We start from the raw sequence: 18,660 nt of genomic DNA on the forward strand, positions 1-18,660 counted from the left end.
GGGTCAGTGTTAGGACCACTGTTCCAGAGCAAAATTTCAAAATTTGCCAATCATAGCAAATATGGGAGAGTGACAATAAGTGAAAATGATACAAATTGGCTGCCATAGGGCATAGGTAGGCTAACAGAATGAACAAACAGGTAGAAAATGGAACTTAATACAGAGAAGTGTGAAATTATGCATTGTGGTAGGGGGATAGGGAGAAGCAATAAAGATTTACTAGTACAATTCTAAAGAGGTTGTAGGGATAAAAGGGCTTGGAATGCATAGTGTAGATTTTTGAAAGTGGCAGGACATATTGAGAGAATGATTAGCAAAGCATATGTAATCTTGGGCTTCAAAAATAAAGTTATTGAATGAAAAAGCAGGGAGGTTCTGCCAAACCTTAAAGCTCTTGTTCGACCACAACTAGAACCCAGAATAGGTTGCCATCCTTTAGGAAAGATGGGGGTCATTAAAGTTGCATTGGGGCTTTACCAGAATAGTCTCAGTGCTGGGGTATTTTAATTACAAGGTTACTTTGGAGAAGCTCAGAGAAGCCTTGGAACAAAGGAGATAGAGGTATTCCAGATTGTGACAGGTTTGGATAAGATGGACAAGGAGAAATTATTCCAATTATCTGAGGGTACAAAGACTACGGGAATATATAGCTATAGAGGCTGGATTTTCCAGCCGCCTGCAGTGGCTTTTCCCACTGTGGTTGGGCGAGTCATTGGCTGCCGTGGAATCTTCTAGGCCCACCAGTGTATGGACTTGCCAAAGCTGCCATCAGGATCGAAAAATCCTGTGGGTGGGAAGGGCAGAAAATCCTGCCTAAGGTTTTAGACTGGCGATATATGGGAGATGCGAGGAAGAATTTTTCTGAGCAGTGGATGATAATGCCCTGAAAGCTGCAACCCACAAGGATAGTGAAAGATCAATGATTTCAAAGTAACACTGGATTGTCACTTGAAGAAAATAAAGTTCACAGGATCACAGTATTGTTATGCTGCAGGAGGAGGCCATTTGGCCCATTGTGTCTGCACCAGCATTCCAAATGAGCATTATGATTTTGTGCCATTCCCCTGCCTTTTCTCTGTACTCTTGCATATTGTCTCTATTCAAATAATCATCTAATGCCCTCTTGAACGGCTCAATGGAACTTGTCTCCACCACATTTCCAAGCAGTGTATTCCAAACACGAACCACTCATCACGTATGCTTCTTTTTGCAAATCACTTTAAACCTTTATCCTCTCACTCTTTATTCTTTTATGTGTGAGAACAGTTTCTGCCTTTCCTGTCCAGATTTGTCATGATTTTGAACATCTCGATCAGACCTTCTCTTAGGCTTCTCCTCTCAAAGGAGAACAGTCCCAACCTCTCCAATCAATCCTCACAACTGAAGTTTCTCACCGCGGAACCATTCTGATTAACCGCTTCTTCATTCTCTCTAATGAATTCACATCCTTCCTGTACTGGCACCCAGAATTGTACATAGTACTTTGGCTGAGGCCTAACAAGTGTCTTGTATGAATTCAGCATTACCTCTTTGCTTTAATACTCTGTTGCCATATTAATAAAACCAGGATACAATATACTTTATTAACTGCTCTTTCTTGGACTGCCATTATAAATGATCAATACACATATCCACCCAGATTCCTCTGCACCTGCGCCCCCTTAAAAATTTTGCCTCTTATTTTGCATTGTCTCTTCATATTCTGCCTACCAAAATACATCACCTCATACTTCTCCGTATTGAACTTCACCTGCCATATATCTGCCCATTCTGCCAACTTGTCTAATGTCCTTTTGAAGTTCTACACTACTCTCCTCATAGTTGACAATACTTCCACGTTTTGTATCATCTGCATACTTTTAAATTGCTCCCCGTACACCAAAATCCAGATCATTAACTTATATCAGGAAAAAGTAAGGGTTGCAATAACGACCCCAAGGGAAAACCAATAAAAAGATTCCTCCAGTTTAAAAAAATCCATTAAGCATTACTCTCTGCTTCCTACTGTTTTGCCAATTTTGTCTCCACATTGTTACTGTTCCTTTTATTCCCACAGGTATATTTTTTCTCACATCTGTTGTGTGCCACTGTATCAAATGTTTTTTGGAAATACATGTACATCGTATCAACAGAATTACCCTTGTCAGGAAACAGAGGTTGTTTTAAGTAACCTATGTTTGTATTTGTGGGTATTAGAAATAAGGTATAGTTTTATGTAAGTTTAGTTTTGTGTTTCTGTGTAAGAAAGGATTAAAACTTTAGTAGCTTCATGTTAAACAAAGGTGTCTGCATGTCTATGGGTTAAGATTTCACTTCAAACAATACCTGTATTGTAATTAAATGGTTTGCAACATGGAAACAACAGTTTTAAAGAAAGTCCAGGCTGTTGCTTAGCAACCAGGAGCCCACACTGAAAAACATAAGCACTTGTTGTTCAGTTGAAACCAGGAACCTGAGGAGAAAACAGCTCACACACAAACAGAGGGGCTGGGCTATATAGTAAGGGGCAGAAAGCAAATTCCAGGAGCTAAAAACATACAGTTCTAAAAACCATGGAATGAAAAGAAATAAAAGTCCTAGTAAGACTTTAAGGGGCTTTGAACAAGGTACCGTTTGTTGCTCCCAGTTACAAACAGAGTTGCAAGATACAAACCTGGTGAAGTCACCAAGGTGCAAACCTGGTGAAGTCACCAAGGTGCAAACCTGGTGACATCTTAAGTAATCCTAAGGTTGGTGACATCTTGATACAGCCTGTCTACACTGTGTACAGTGATGTTCTGTTGGCGTGATTGGGTGCCTGAGAGATTGCACAGAAGCTTAAACGCATGTGGTAATCCAGAACAAAGAATACTGAAAGAATTTAATAACTGGATGTGGCTCTCTTATGAAGGCATCTAAGAAAGATCCTTATGTGGGAGAAGATTTCAAAGTGTGCCCTTTGAGAGTGGTAATTGGAAACATTCGAGTGGAAGTCAGAGTTCCAGTGAGACCAGTTGATTCATAGTATAACAAGCATCTGGGGGGATTTGGTGAAAATTTCACAAAAGATCTTTTGTTTAGTATTTGCCATTTGGGGTTTCAGAGTTATGTAGCTGACAACAATTGGCATGTCTGCTGATTTACTAAGATTGCATACTTATCAAGAATATTGTAATATAAGATAAATTTAGTAACTTGTGTTATAGTTTAAAAATCTATGGATTTATGGAGCAAAATGTGGAATAGTTGTGGGTGGAGATAAGGAATAGTAAGGGGAGAAAGTCACTGGTGGGCGTGGTTTATAGGCCCCCAAATAATAACTTTGAGGTGGGGCGGGCTATAAGTAAACAAATAATGGATACGTGCAAGAAGGGAACCACAATAATCATGGGGGATTTTAACCTGCATATTGATTGGTTGACTCAAGTCGGATGCGGTGGACTCGAGGAAGAGTTCTTCGAATGCTGTCAGGATAGTTTCCTCGAACAGTATGTTACAGAACCTACAAGGGAGTGAGTTATCTTGAATCTTGTCCTATGTAATAAGACAGGTAGAATTAAAGATCTTCTTGTGAGGGATCCTTTTGGGATGAGTGATCACAATATGATTGAATTTCTAATACAGATGGAGGGAGAGAAAATAGGGTCCCAGACCAGTGTCCTCTGCTTGAACAGAGGGGAGTACGATAGGATGAGGGCAGAACTGGCTAATGTGGACTGGGAGTGCAGACTAGTTGGTAGGACAGCTGAGGAACAGTGGAAGATTTTTAAGGAGATTTTTCTCAGTACTCAGCAAAAATATATTCCGGTGATAAAGAAGGAATGTAAAGGGGAGGCGGTTTAGAACGGAGTTGAGGAGGAACTTCTTCACTCAAAGGGTGGTGAATCTCTGGAATTCTCTGCCCGTTGAAGTGGTGGAGGCTGCCTCGCTAAATATTTTTAAGAAGCAGGTTGATGGGTTCTTGATAAGAGAGGGGATTAAGGGTTATGGGGAGAGGGCGGGAAAGTGGAACTGAGCCACGACAGATCAGCCATGATCTTATTGAATGGCGGGGCAGGCTCGAAGGGCTAGATGGCCTACTCCTGCTCCTATTTCTTATGTTCTTATGTTCTTATGTAAGCAAATGGATAACCAGCCGTGGATAGAGAAGGAAATAAAGGAGAGTATTAAATTATAAACTGATGCATACAGAGTGGCCAAAACTAATGGGGAATTAGAAGATTGGGAAAGCTTTAAAAAATAACAAAGAACGACTAAGAAAGCGGTAAAGAAGGGAAAGATAGATTATGAAACTAAACTGGCACAAAATATAAAAACTGATAGTAAAAGTTTCTATAAATATATAAAAAGGAAAAGAATGGCTAAAGTAAATGTTGGACCCTTAGAAGACGAGAAGGGGGATTTAACAATGGGAAACAAGGAAATGGCTGAGGTCTTAAACAAATTTTTTGTGTCAATCTTCACAGTAAAGGACACAAATAGCTTACCGGACATTAACGGTCATGGGACTGTAGGGGGTGAGGTCCTTAAAAAGATTATTATTACTGAAGAGGTAGTGCTTGGTAAACTAATGGGACTAAAGGTTGACAAGTCCCCAGGCCCGGATGGAATGCATCCCAGGGTACTGAATGAAATGGCAGATGTAATAGCAGATGCGTTAGTAGTAATTTATCAAAATTCACTGGACTCTGGGGAAGTGCTAGCTGATTGGAAAACAGCTACTGTTATGCCGCTGTTTAAAAAAGTAGACAAAAGGCGGGTAACTACAGGCCGGTTAGCTTAACGTCCATGGTTGGGAAAATGCTGGAATCCATCATTATAGAAGAAATAGCAGGACACCTGGAAAAGAATGGTTTGATCAAGCAGACGCAGCATGGATTCATGAAAGGAAAGTCGTGTTTGACGAATTTACTGGATCTTTATGAAGATGTAACGAGTGCGGTTGACAGAGGGGAACCGGTGGATGTGGTGTTTTTAGATTTCCAGAAGGCGTTCAGTAAGGTGCCTCACAAAAGGTTGCTGCAGAAGATTAAAGTACACGGAGTTGGGGGTAAAGTGTTATCGTGGACTGAGGATTGGTTATCTAACAGGAAGCAGAGAGTTGGAATAAATGGGTGCTTTTCTGGTTGGCAGTTGGTGACTAGTGGCATACCACAGGGATCGGTGCTAGGGCCTCAACTGTTTACCATATACATAGACAACCTGGAGGGGGGGACCAAGTGTAGGGTAACAAAGTTTGCTGATGACACGAAGATGAGTGGGAAAGCGAATTGTGTGGAGGATGAGGAAAGTCTGCAGAGAGATTTGGATAGGCTGAGTGAGTGGGTGAGGATCTGGCAGGTAGAGTATAACATTGGCAAGTGTGAGGTTATCCACTTTGGAAGGAATAATAGTAAAAAGGACTATTATATAAATGGTGAAAAATTACAACATGCTACTGTGCAGAGGGACCTGGAGGTCCTTGTGCATGAATCGCAAAAACTCAGTCTGCAGGTGCAGCAGATGATCAAGAAGGCAAATGGAATGTTGGCCTTTATCGTGAGGGGGATGGAATATAAAAGCAGGGAGGTCTTGCTGCAATTATACAAGGTACTGGTGAGGCTGCAACTAGAGTACTGTGTGTAATTTTGATCCCCTTATTTGCGAAAGGATATATTGGCCTTGGAGGGAGTACAGAGAAGGTTCACCTGGTTGATACCGGAGATGAGGGAGTTAGATTATGAGGAGAGATTGAGTAGATTGGGCCTGTACTCGTTGGAGTTTAGAAGGCTGAGGGGTGATCTTATAGAGACATATAAGATAATGAAGGGGCTAGACAGGGTAGAGGCAGAGAGATTATTTCCACTTAGAAAGGAAACAAGAACTAGAGGACAAAGCCTCAAAATAAGTGGGGGGGGGGGGGGGGGGGGGGGGCGGTCAGTTTAGAACAGAGTTGAGGAGGAACAACTTCTCTCAGAGGGTAGTGAATCTCCGGAATTCACTGCCCATTGAAGCAATGGAAGTTACTTCATTGAATATGTTTAAGTCACAGGTAGATAGATTTCTGATCGATAAGGGAATTAAGGGTTATGGGGAGCAGGCGGGTAAGTGGAACTGAACCACTTTCAGATCAGCCATGATCTTATTGAATGGCGGGGCAGGCTCGAAGGGCTAGATGGCCTACTCCTGCTCCTATTTCTTATGTTCTTATCTGTGAAGATATAGGTGGGGTGAAGGAGTACTGTATTTTAGTCAATCTTTTAATATTTAATAAATGTTTTAAAGTTTACTTATTAATGTCAACAAGTAGGCTTACATGAACACTGTAATGAAGTTACTGTCAAAATCCCCTAGGTGCCTGTTCAGGTACATTGAGGGAGAATTTAGCATCACCATTGCACCTAACCAGTATGTCTTTCGGAGTGTGGAAGGAAACAGGAGCACCCGGAGGAAACCCATGCAGACACAAAGAGAATGTGCAGACTCTGCATTGACAGTGACCCAAGCCGGGAATCAAATCCAGATCCCTGGTGATGTGAGGCAGTAGTGCCAACCACTGTGCTACTGTGTTGCTGCTTTTTGCTAAAAGTTAGTTGGCCAGGGTTTCATTCTTGGATCTGACTGTCCAGTAGTAACATCAGCGTACTAACACCCTCATCAGGAATGGATTGAAATGAGACTGATGGTTTGCTTAACAAAGAGCCAGCATTGACTCAACGGGCAAAATTGTCTCCTTCTGTGCTCTAACTGACTCTGTAACGCTCATTCTTCTGAATTCTCATTTCTCTCTTTTCCCAGCAAACAATGTGGTGAACCTTCATTACATCCCATCTAGGTAAGTATTCTTCTGTAAGCTATGGTAACGTTCCTGACTAACAGAAATGTGTGGTTGAACTTGAGATATTTTAATGAAATACAGCATGCAGTTTGCTGCAGGCAGTTGTTTAAAAATTGACCATATCTTACCAAAATGCTTTGTAAAATCACAACTTTTGAAGTCATGGAATGTTTAGCCAGAAGCCCTGTGTGGTTAGATTAGAGCTAAATAGAAAAGACAACCATGTTTCAAAGCTCTGTGAATATTACTGAAAGTAATGGGGGCAATTCTCCAACCTTGTCGGCCCTAGCGCAGATCTCTCGGCCCCTTTCTAATGGCGTGAAGCTGGCTTTAAGTATGTATTTAAATATGCATAACTGGTTCAATTCCCAGAGCAGAGAACTTTCCTTCAGGCACAACTTAATAATGGCGAGAATATTGGTCTCCATCAGTGGAGACCTGGCACAATGGTCACGCCAGAGGGTCATGATGGGGGTGGCATGTTAGGTGTCAGTCAGGGAGAATGCTCCAATGCCAGTGACCCTTGTTGGGAATGGTGTGGGGGAAAATGTCGCTGGTGAGGGGGTGGTTCTCGGTGTCCATGCAAGGAGCAAGGGGGTCTCCCATTGCACTGTGATATAAGTGCATCCTTGCAAAATGGTGCATGAGTGCTCTGAAGCTGGGTTCACTGCCATATTTAGGCCCTGTCCCCCTAGTACTGGCACAAAACTCCCAAGCCTCCAAAAAATGGCTGAGTGTGGGAGGATTGTAGTGTGAAGTGCAGCTGAAAGACTGGCATGGATCACTCCGTATTCTTACCAACATGACATTTAAAGGTGCAATCTTACAAAAAAAATTCTAAGTTCTGAATGAGCAAGAAAACAAGAGTGAATGGCATTGGTTTTATCGGCGAGCTGCAAGTCACAACCTTATGGTACTTACTGCAATAAAAAAGCCTCAATGTGATTCCCGCTGGAATGGACCTTCTGGATATGGGACTCATCTAAAGTTGCTGCAACTATATTCCGCTAACAACGCAGAGTTAATATAAGCGCTAATGAGGGACTCACAAGCAGCCATGCCAGGAAGATGGCACTAAGAAGAACTGCTTCAATGTTCATGAAGGGAGAGCTGGACCAGCTGCTGGATGCAGTGGAAGACAGGAGGGACATTTTCTTCCCCCAGATGGGTGATGAGCCAGGGGTGTGCCAGCAAAGAGCCCTGGGAAGCGGTGGCAGTGGCAGTCACTGTCCGTGCACTGGCACCCAACACCCTCTACGTAAAAATGTTTTCCTTCATGTCCTCTCTAATCCTCTGCCACTTAGCTTGAATCTATGAGCCCTGGGTTTTGAACTCTTTACCAAAGAATACAGGTTCCTCCTGTCTGTCTCTATCCCTTACAATTTTGTATATATCAATCACGTCACCTCCTCAGCCTTAACTGTTTCAAGGAAAACAACCCCAACCTCTTCAATTTCTCCTCATAGCTATAATTCTCTAGCCCTGGCAACATTCTGCTAAATCTTCTCTGCACTCCCTCCAGAGCTATTACGTCCTTCCTTTAATATGATACCAGAACTGCGCACAATATTCCAGTTGTGACCTCACCACTATCTTATACAGTTTCATCATTATATTCCTACTTTTGTATTCCACACCTCTGCCAATGAAGGAGAGCATTCCATATGCCTTCTTTAAAACTTTATTTACCTGTACTGTCAACTTTAGTGATCTATGCATTTGCACGCCAAGAACTCTCACTTCCTCTACTCCTCTCAGTTTAATCTCATTTATTGTGTATTCCTTTTTGCTGTTTGACCTGTCTAAATGTATTACCTCACATTTATCAGAGCTGAACTCCATGTGCCACTTTCCTGCCCTCTCCACCAACCTGTCTACATCATTTTGGAGTTTGTGTAGAGCTATCCTCTACACAAGCTACTACATGGCCATTTTCGTGTCACTCTGTAAATTTCTCAATTATGTCCCCCATGTTCAAGTCCAAATCATTAATATATAAAACAAATAGCAGGGATCCCAAACTGAGCCCTGCAGGACACCATATGAAACAGTTTTCCATTCACAAGGTTCTAAAGCAGCAATTGACCAATTTCAAAAATAATCACAGCAATAAAATGGGCAAAGCAGAGCAAGGCCTCTTGAAGCACTGGATTCTGATAGGCTGACTAGTCATTGATTTATTCCATCTCACTGTTGCTTGGCAAAATAGCTCATGGCCAACAGCAAAGATTGATCCTGAGATTGGAGCTGGCAGCAAAAAGAAGCATCAGGAATCAGTGAGAGGTCTTGGAGAGATGTGTGTAGGAGGACTTGGAGAAGGTGGCATAATGGCACAGTGATTAGCACTGCCGCCTCACAGTGCCAGAGACCTAGGTTCAATTCTGGCCTTAGTGGTTGTCTGTGTGGAGTTGGCTGGTTTCCTCTGGGTGCTCCAGTTTCCTCCCTCAGTCCAAAGATGTGCAGGTTAGGTGGATTGGTGATGCGAAATTGCCCCTTAATATCCTAAAATGTGTAGGTTATGTGGATTAACGATGGTAAATGCACAGGGTTACAGAGACAGGGGGTGCAGGTGGGGTGGGCTTGGATAGAGTCAGTGCAGACTCGGTGGGCCGAATGGCTATCTTCTGCTATGTATGGATTCCATTCTGTTGTTAACCAGCCCGAGGTAAGGTGTGTGTAAGAGAGTGGGGTGGGGTTACAGCCTCCTAGAAGCATATGTGGGTGTGGGGGGAAGGCATTGTTTGGGTTTTGGAGAGGCATGTGTGAGACAACGGGGGGGGGATTGGGCCTTGGAGAGGCATGTAGCAGGGAAGGGGATTCAGCCTCTTGAGAGGTGTGTTTGTGAGAGAGTGGGATGGTTTAGGCTTCGGAGACACATGTAGTTGGGAGGGAGGGGAGGAGGGGTGGGGAAAGGTGAGTGTGTGTGTGTGAGAGAGGGGGTAAGTGTGTATGTGAATATGAGAGAGAAAGAGAGAGATGTGAGTGTCTGTGTGAGAGAGCATCATTTCTCCCTGTAAAAATAACAAAAGATAATAAGTATTATTTTAGTAAGAGAGTTTTTAAAATAGTACCAGATTACCCACTTCTAAAGTGGGTACTACTTCCAGTGGTTAATGTCAAAGGGGGCATGTTGCTGCCGGCTGTATTTGTGACTGGGGACTTCTTCCTAATTCCTCATATATGCATATATACATATATATATGTATATACGTATGTAGCTAGAAAAGACTTGTTTACATTTGATTTCTATGTTAGCATCTATTTTGCAGCAAAGAAAGGGTGTTAATATTATACAAACCCTTGGGGTTCCCCAGTGCTCACTAGGCGGTCCATGGCTCAAAAAATTTGGGAAACCATGCCATAGGACATTGCTGCAATGTTGTAAGTAGTTTGCTAACTTCAACAGATATATAAAGACAGGTAACCTCATCTAGAACTTAGAATATTGCAACGTTTCGACTATAAATAGTATGATTGTATCCTCCCATACAAAGTCTTGTTCTACCTTAAAAGCCTTGTACAGTTCCATTTTGCACCAGAGAAGATTTTCATGAATGAAAAGAATTTTTGCTCAGCATGAATTGCCAATCTGTGAGGCAGTTCTTCCATATGCTATAAAACATGATACTCCTTCCTGGAATATGCACAGTCTGCAGCTCACTGATAAGATGAGAATCCTAGTATATCTACTTGCCAATATTAATAATACAAATACTCCAGCAGGATATCATAAAATTCACTACTAGGTCCCTACTCAGTTATGCTCCCCTTAGTTCTCATAAATTCAACAAAAAGAGTCTTCGTTGTTTATGGCAGTCCCACTCCAATTTCTTCAACCATCATGGGATGTGCAATTCCAATACTGCATGTAAGCCTTCTTGATTTGGATCTCTCAGATAAGAGGGTCTGATTAGAGAGGCTGAAAGGACCCTGGAGCAAGTGGAACGAATGAAGTAGGTTTGTCCTTGCAAAACACATTGGATTTTGGGACCTGGACACCTTATGACTGCTGTGAGAGCCTAGAAGCCATTCCATTTGAGATCTGCAGGGTATGATGCTGCTGATTCCTAGCCCAAAGTCTTGCCAGGGAGGCAGGTCTTTACCGGTGTGATTGGGCGATGTCACTGATCTTGGGGCCACAGTCAATTTCACTTTCTCTTGAAACCACAGATTCTCAATCAGGATTAGACTGACTATATTGTGGTCAGGAACAACAGGGTACTTGCGATGTATGAAGGGAAATCACAATAAACACAGTGATTTCTATCATCATCAAATCACTTCAGCTGACAGCTAAATCTTTTACAAGGCACTGAATATTGAGCTTGTTACAGATCAAAGGGGTCAAGTGCAATGGAGAGAATTTCAATGATTCCTGCTTGTTGGGAAGCCTTGGCAGATTCAAATCAAAGCTGTGTGCTCACAATGGAGCTCTGGTAAACTGGAAGCCCCCTCCCTACTTCCAGGTGAAATTAACATCTCCCCGTCAGACAACCTCACCCCGAGGGGGTAGGGAAAGCAGGTTGGAGTGGCATGGGAATTAAAGTTACCTGGCCATTTCAAAATTTATACAGCTGACAGGAAGGAATGTAGAAATTGATCATGGGGCTGTCTGAAATCACCATGCCTGCGTTGGACTGGGGTAAATACAGTAAGAAGTCTCACAACACTAGGTTAAAGTCCAACCAGTTTATGGAGACAATACACGTCTCTTTAACCTATGCTAATGCTCTCTCCACTCACATTGTCTGCATCTTTAAGACTTGAATAGCAGGTTAGCTGTAAAGGCTGGCATTCTAATCAGTATTCTGTAAACTGTGCGTGACTTTATATGCCCTTCTCTTGATCAGAACCTTCCACACACTTGACGAAGGAATACTGTTTCTGAAAGCTTGTGGGATTACTATCAAATAAACTGGTTGGATTTTAACCTGGTGTTGTGAGACTTCTTACTGTGAAATCACCATGCCACGGGTGATCTTCATGTTTGCCAGAGCAATTCAGCCATAACAATTGCATCCTGGCAGAGAGTGGCAAAAACAAATCCTTGCCCCCAGCCCAAAACTACCCAACCCCCAGGACCTAACCTCTGCAGCCTGGCAGCAGCAAGGGGAAAATGGCGAGTGAACCTACATCCTCGATCTCCCATGGGGCCTTATGCTCCAGGGCAGGTGTCATGCCAGGGTGCACGGGCAGTGTGCTATTGGCTTGCCAAAAGGGTGGCAAGGAGGGACCTGAGCAAAGGCTCTGAGGGAATGGGAGGGGGCGTTGAGTGGGATATCTGATGGGGAAAAGGTGCTGAGTGGGAATCTGAGGAGGGGGGAGAGGTCTGAATGGGGGATGGGTTGAGTCAAGTTCCCCTCATGCCTGCATGGCCTAGGGAGGGTTATTTATGGATGGGGAGGGAAGATGCCCCTTTTTGGTGAGGGGTTAATGGTGGCCCCCTGGTTATTGTGGGGGCCACCATTTATGTTTTTGTGGGAGGGGAGGTTTGTATATGCATGCAGAAATCAAGTCGCCATTTAAAAATGGTAGCTTAATCTCTGAACAGCAGGATGGGCAGCGGTTTGTCCGCTATGAATAAATTAGCCTTCCATCTGATAGATGCTGCTCACACTAACGGGAAACCTGGAGGGTTTCCCACTGATGTGGGCACTTAGTCCCAGTTTGGGATAATAGTGGCCTTTACCTTTATGCCATCGTCAGCCCTTTCTATGTGCAAGGCTGATTACACTGGCTTAACAGGGCTAATAATATCGAGAGGGAAGAAACTGGGCGTGAACCTGACTTTTTGCCTCTCTTGCAATCTTACTGGCTTGCCACACAGATCGACCTAGTGACAAGCCAGTAAGATCCCCCCACCACCACACCACCACCATCTGAGTTTTCCTACAATGACAGGGAGTTCTGGCTCAGAAGTACTCCACATGGGAGAAATGGGTTCATGCCACTGTCCTTGCACAGGCTAGACCTGTCTCCTACACTGGCCAGACCAGAGATGACATTACCTGGAGACATGTGGATCAGTTATTGGCTGGAAGGACAGATTCACCAAATCTAGAACCTTTGAAAATTCATGTTCAGACTTATAAAGGCCTCACTCGAACCTTCCTACAATCCCTGCGCTACCAGACCCCATTGAGGAAAGGTACGCCTCACCTTCTGTTCAGATGCAGAGACAATCTCTAGTTCTTACATCAATGCCAGCTAAACCAACCACTGATGATGTCAGAGGGAATTTGAAGATGGCAGAGATTCCCATCAGTGTGAAGAAGACGATGCCAGAGGTTCACCATCAACTATTACAAGGCCTCCAGGCCATCTAACTGATCAGTAGTGACTGACTTATTGACCATTGTTCATGTTGAACTTGTTTTGAACATGTTTGGGCACATTTAATTTAAGTGATGAGAAATTGTTATGTATTTGTATTTATTCCTATTGGCTCACTGAAGCTCTGCTGTATTAATGTAAGCACTGGAAGTGATGTAATAGGCCTAGTGCAGAAAACAGAGGGAAGTAACAGCCATAGAAGAGATCACACATTATTAATAAGCTCTGTTCATTTTTTAACCAAAGTCTGTTCTGCATATCATCTCCAATACAAAACACAAATGAGAAGCATATGCCAACACTTATATCATAAATGTATGTGATTTTCTCCACTGGCATAGCATTTGGTATTCTGCAATTCTGACGGCAAATGTTGAGAACAAGATGTTATGCATTAATTAAAGTTTGTTATAAATAGTCTGCATCTGATTTGTTAACACCCGCTGTGACAACATGTTAAAAACCTTTATGGTTTTAATGGCGTCCTGTTATCTTTGTAGTGATTCTGTTAGGTTTATAACAAAACATTGTAAAAAACAAAGTCAGCCAGAATATTTCCCAGGGCTAAGTATAAAAACAGCTTTTGTATTCATGCAAGTATCAGTATATGTATTAAAAAATATCTTCTTATAGCAGGAAGGTATAAATGACAATATCTGTGACAATTTGGAATGCACAAACTGATGTGTTATAACAGCATCTTTAAAATAACATTGCTGAGGAAGAGGTTGTTGGGGAAGAAATAGGTGGCACAGTGGTTTAAAACATCGTTATTTCATCTCTGAAAACCGGTAAGAATAAATGTCACATTTGCAAGATTAAAATTCCTTCAATCTGCTAGCTGTAATGGTGCGAAGTGAAATTGAGTGTATGCAATCACAACCCAGTTTCTAATTGATATGAATACAAATCTCAAATTTGCCTAGAATTCAGCAGTTATTAGCATCATATTGTAGTTTTATCAAAGCAAACTACAAAGATTATTATCAGGGAATATATGACAATGATACAAAAAGGGTGTTCTCTAAAATATAAAGTTAATGCACTTTTCTGTGACATTTACTCTGCATGAAACATATGTTATGGCTGTCCTAGGATCTGCCAAATGGGACACTGGGTACAAAAGGTTGCCATTAAAATCTCCATAAGAAGCCTCACAACACCAGGTTAAAGTCCAACAGGTTTATTTGGTAGCAAAAGCCACTAGCTTTCGAAGCGCTGCTTCTTCATCAGATGAGTGGGATTTCAGTTCACAAACAGGGCATATAAAGACACAGACTCAATTTACAAAATAATAGTTGGAATTTGAGTCCTTACAGGTAATCAAGTCTTAAAGGTGCTGGCATCTCCACATCATTAAAATCTCCAGCAGTGCAATTCATATTAACCTCTTCTTTGCAGTGGTGGTACATTAAAAAAATAATCAAACATGGCATAGATTACTTGTGAACTTTCATGTTGAACTTCATTAAATGTCTTTTGGAAGTTTAAATGCACAAAGTCATATACCATTAATTTCAAATGAGGCTTGCTCAATTCATTTGCTTGGATTTCAATGGAAATGCTCGACAAATGGTATGAACAGTCTTCAATGACATTTTTATAGAGTCGCTGACTTTTTTGCTGAAGTTACAATAGGAGATTGAGAAACCCCACAGAGTTTCTACCCCATAAGTTTTATCAAAGTCTTCTTAGGCTATGACCTTTAAATATCACAATACAATTACAAATTAGGAAAGTAATTCAGCCAAAAACATATGAACAAGATATAAACTTGCACTAGGGGAGGGAGGTTGGTGGTGGCAGAAGCTCAAAACAAAGGCCAGAAGTTGTTGAACTCAATGTTGATCTAGAAGGCTGAAAAGTGCTATATCGGAAATAAGATACTGTTCTACCAGCTTGTGTTGGGACTTTATTGCAAAATTAAAGCAGGCTGAGGACAGAATGTGGGCATGGGAGCAAGATTATAAATGGAACATCAAGAAACTGGAAGGTCAGGGTCATGCATAGAACATAGAGCAGTTCTGCACAGTGCAGGCCCTTCGGCCCTCGATCTTGTGCCGAGCTTTGTTCAAAACCAAAATCAAGCTATCCCACTCCCTATCATTCTGGTGTGTTCCATGTACCTATCCAATAACTGTTTGAAGATTCCTAAAGTGTTCGACTCCACTATCACAGCAGGCAGTCCATTCCACACCCCAACCACTCTCTGAGTAAAGCACTTACCTCGGACATCGCTCCAAATCTCCCACCATGAACCTTATAGTTATGCCCCCAGTAACAGCTACATCCATCCGAGGAAATTGTCTCTGAACGTCCACTCTATCTATCCTCCTCATCATCTTATAAACCTCTATTAAGTCGCCTCTCATCCTCTTCCGCTCTAAAGAGAAAAGCCCTAGTTCCCGCAACCTTTCCTCATAAGACCTACCCTCCAAACCAGGCAGCTTCATGGTAAATCTTCTCTGCATTCTCTCTAATGCATTCTCTCCACATCCTTCTTACGGTGAGATGACCCAGAACTGCACACAATATTCCAAATGTGGTCTCACCAAGGTCCTGTACAGTTGCAGCATAATCCCATGGCTCTTAAACTCTAACGCCCTGTTAATAAACACTAACACACTATAGATCTTCTTCACGGCTTTATCCACTTGAGTGGCAACCTTCAGAAATCTGTGGATATGAACCCCAAGATCTCTCTGTTCCTCCACATTCCTCAGAATCCAGGCCTATCACACCCTCATGTGATAGGCCTGTAATCCACATTAAAATGCATCACCTCACACTTATCAGGGTTAAACTCCATCTGCCATTTTTCGGCCCAGCTCTGCATCCTATCAATGTCTCTTTGCAGCCTACAACAGCCCTCCACCTCATCCACTACTCACCAATCTTGGTGTCATCAGCAAATTTACTGACCCGCCCTTCAACTCCCTCCTCCAAGACATTGATAAAAATCACAAATAGTAAAGGATCCAGCACTGATCCCTGGGGTACACCGCCGGTAACTGGTCTCCAGTCTGAAAATTTTCCATCCACCACCACCCTTTGTCTTCTATGAGATAGCCAGTTACTTATCCAATCAGCCAAATTTCCCTCTATCCCATACCTCCTTACTTTCTTCATGAGCTGACCATGGGGAACCTGATCAAAAGCCTTACTAAAATCCATGTATACAACATCAACTGCTCTACCTTCATCCGCACACTTAGTTACCTCCTCAAAGAATTCAATCAAATTTGTGAGGCAAGACTTACCCTTCACGAATCCATGTTGACTATCCTGGATTAAGCTGTATCTTTACAAATGGTCATAAATCCTATCTCTCAGGATCTTTCCATTAACTTACCGACTGCCGAAATAAGACTGACCAGCCTATAATTACCTGGGAGATTCCTATTTCCTTCCTTGAACAGAGGAACAACATTTGTCATTCTCCAGTCCTCTGGCACAATCCCTGTGGACAGTGAGAACCCAAAGATCAAAGTCAAAGGCTCTGCAATCTCCTCTCTTGCCTCCCAAGGAATCCTAGGATACATCCCATCTGATCCAGAGGACTTATCAACCTTCAGGTTTTTCAAAATTGCTAATACACCTTCTCTCAGAACATCTACCTCCTCCAGCCTATCAGCCTGTATCACATTCTCATTCTCAAAAACATGGCCCCTCTCCTTGGTGAACACTGAAGAAAAGTATTCATTCATCGTGTCTCCTATCACTTCTAACTCCATGAACAAGTTCCCACTACTATCTTTGACTGGCCCTACCCTCACCCTGATCATTCTTTTATTTTGCACATAGGAATAAAAAGCCTCAGGGTTTTCCTTGATCCGGCCCTTCAAATCTGATCCTTCAAATATCATGCCCCCTCCTAGCTCTCCTAAGCCCTTTTGCTTGAGGACTGAGTGAAAATGTTCAGCAGAAGGGGCAACCTGTCTGCATTTAGTAATTTCAATGTAGAAGAGACCGCCATGTGATCAGTGAATACAGTATTCCACTGAAAGGGTCTCCCAAATAGTAATAGTGTGCTGCATGCTACATTATATGGCAGAGTGAAAGGGTCTACAAATAGAAGGGCCCATTGCTGGGCCCAAAGCTACATCAACTGAGGAGAAAGATTGTGAGGAGCATGAGGAGGATGCCCCTGCTTGGTTCATGGATAGTCAAATATAGAGATAAGAGGGCAATGGCACACTAGTTGAGAGGCAAGCTGATATCGCTATGGCTGATGTGTGCAGGAGGGGGTCACTAGCAGATGCTTACTGAATTAGATTGATTCACCTTTGTTCATCAAAGTTCACAAATAACATTAGCCAGTCTGCGGTGAGCATCTTCCATTCAATACACTTTTCACGGCAGCCACACAGCAAGGCAATGTCCATCCCCAGAAAGGGAGAAGACCAGCTACACATAAAATTCAGTGGCACAAACATGGTTGAAACCATGACCATTATAACCCTTAGCCTCAACATTGTACACAACCGCAAATTGAGAAATCATTACAACCTGAACCCTTCAAATCTGATCCTTCAAATATCTGTTATTGACAACAAATGAGCTGCATGGACAATACTCAATGTCTGCTCAGACCATGACCACCACGCTGAGACTGGCAGTAGGAAGCAGAACTTTATATCCACTACCTACAGATATGATTTTATGTACTAACAGTACAGAAGCTTTTATATATTCTGCAGAGTGAGGCTGCAGTTGTGTTTGAACAACTTCTTTAATTACTTTCCACATTATCTATGTACTACTAGTACCCAGTTTCAGGAATGTGCAACATCTGCAATATGCAATGCTGCCAATAACCTTGGCTCTCTTAGAAATCTCCGAGAAGACAAAGAATTCCAATGTTGTAGGGAGACCACGCTTGCAGGCTTTATTGGGGCACACATAGCATCTTGACATACAGAGCTTCGACTTAGATGACTGTGTAACACATGTCTGAATGGCTGCCTTCGACACACAATTCATGCTTGAAGCACACCTGATGAACTCCATCTGATTTTTGAGTATGAACATTGACCCTCCCTTAAGGTCAATCATTGGTGGACAAGAAATTTTACAAGGAGGATCTCAATCTCCAACCTTCATGCATTTTTTTTATCTTAAGGTTTGGAGAGGGAAATAACCTTTCACTACCAATCATGCTCCAGATGGCATCAATGTGATATGGACAAGAGTGTGTAGTCTTCAATGTTACTGCTAAGAGCTGCCTTCATTTTGTAAACATTTACATTGGGGGGTTTAGTGTCAAAAGCATACAGAGACATAAGCATAAAAAATGCATAATTTTGATGTATACAATTGTGTCACCATGATTATTCCATTAGTGCTAGATGCAAGATGGCACCCCGCACTCATGAATGCTTCTACGAAGTGCCTTGTGTACTGCCTTGGAGGAATTGGAAGCTGGCTGCTCATCCCTTGTCTTCTATGATATTAAGGAGTGCAGTGACACTCCTCATGCATGGCCTTATTGGGGACCTACTTCAGACTGCAGCCTCTACATTTCTGCATGG

At 42.4% G+C, this 18,660-nt stretch overlaps 1 protein-coding gene across 5 annotated transcripts in view; it reads right to left on the reverse strand.

The window, feature by feature from the left end:
* ppfia2 (PTPRF interacting protein alpha 2) overlaps positions 1-18,660 on the reverse strand; it is a 384,719-nt gene that overhangs the window by 210,252 nt on the left and 155,807 nt on the right. The window lies entirely within an intron of this gene.

Source organism: Carcharhinus amblyrhynchos, chromosome 6, assembly GCF_965287045.1.
Source record: "Carcharhinus amblyrhynchos chromosome 6, sCarAmb.v2.hapA, whole genome shotgun sequence".
NCBI lineage: Eukaryota > Metazoa > Chordata > Chondrichthyes > Carcharhiniformes > Carcharhinidae > Carcharhinus > Carcharhinus amblyrhynchos.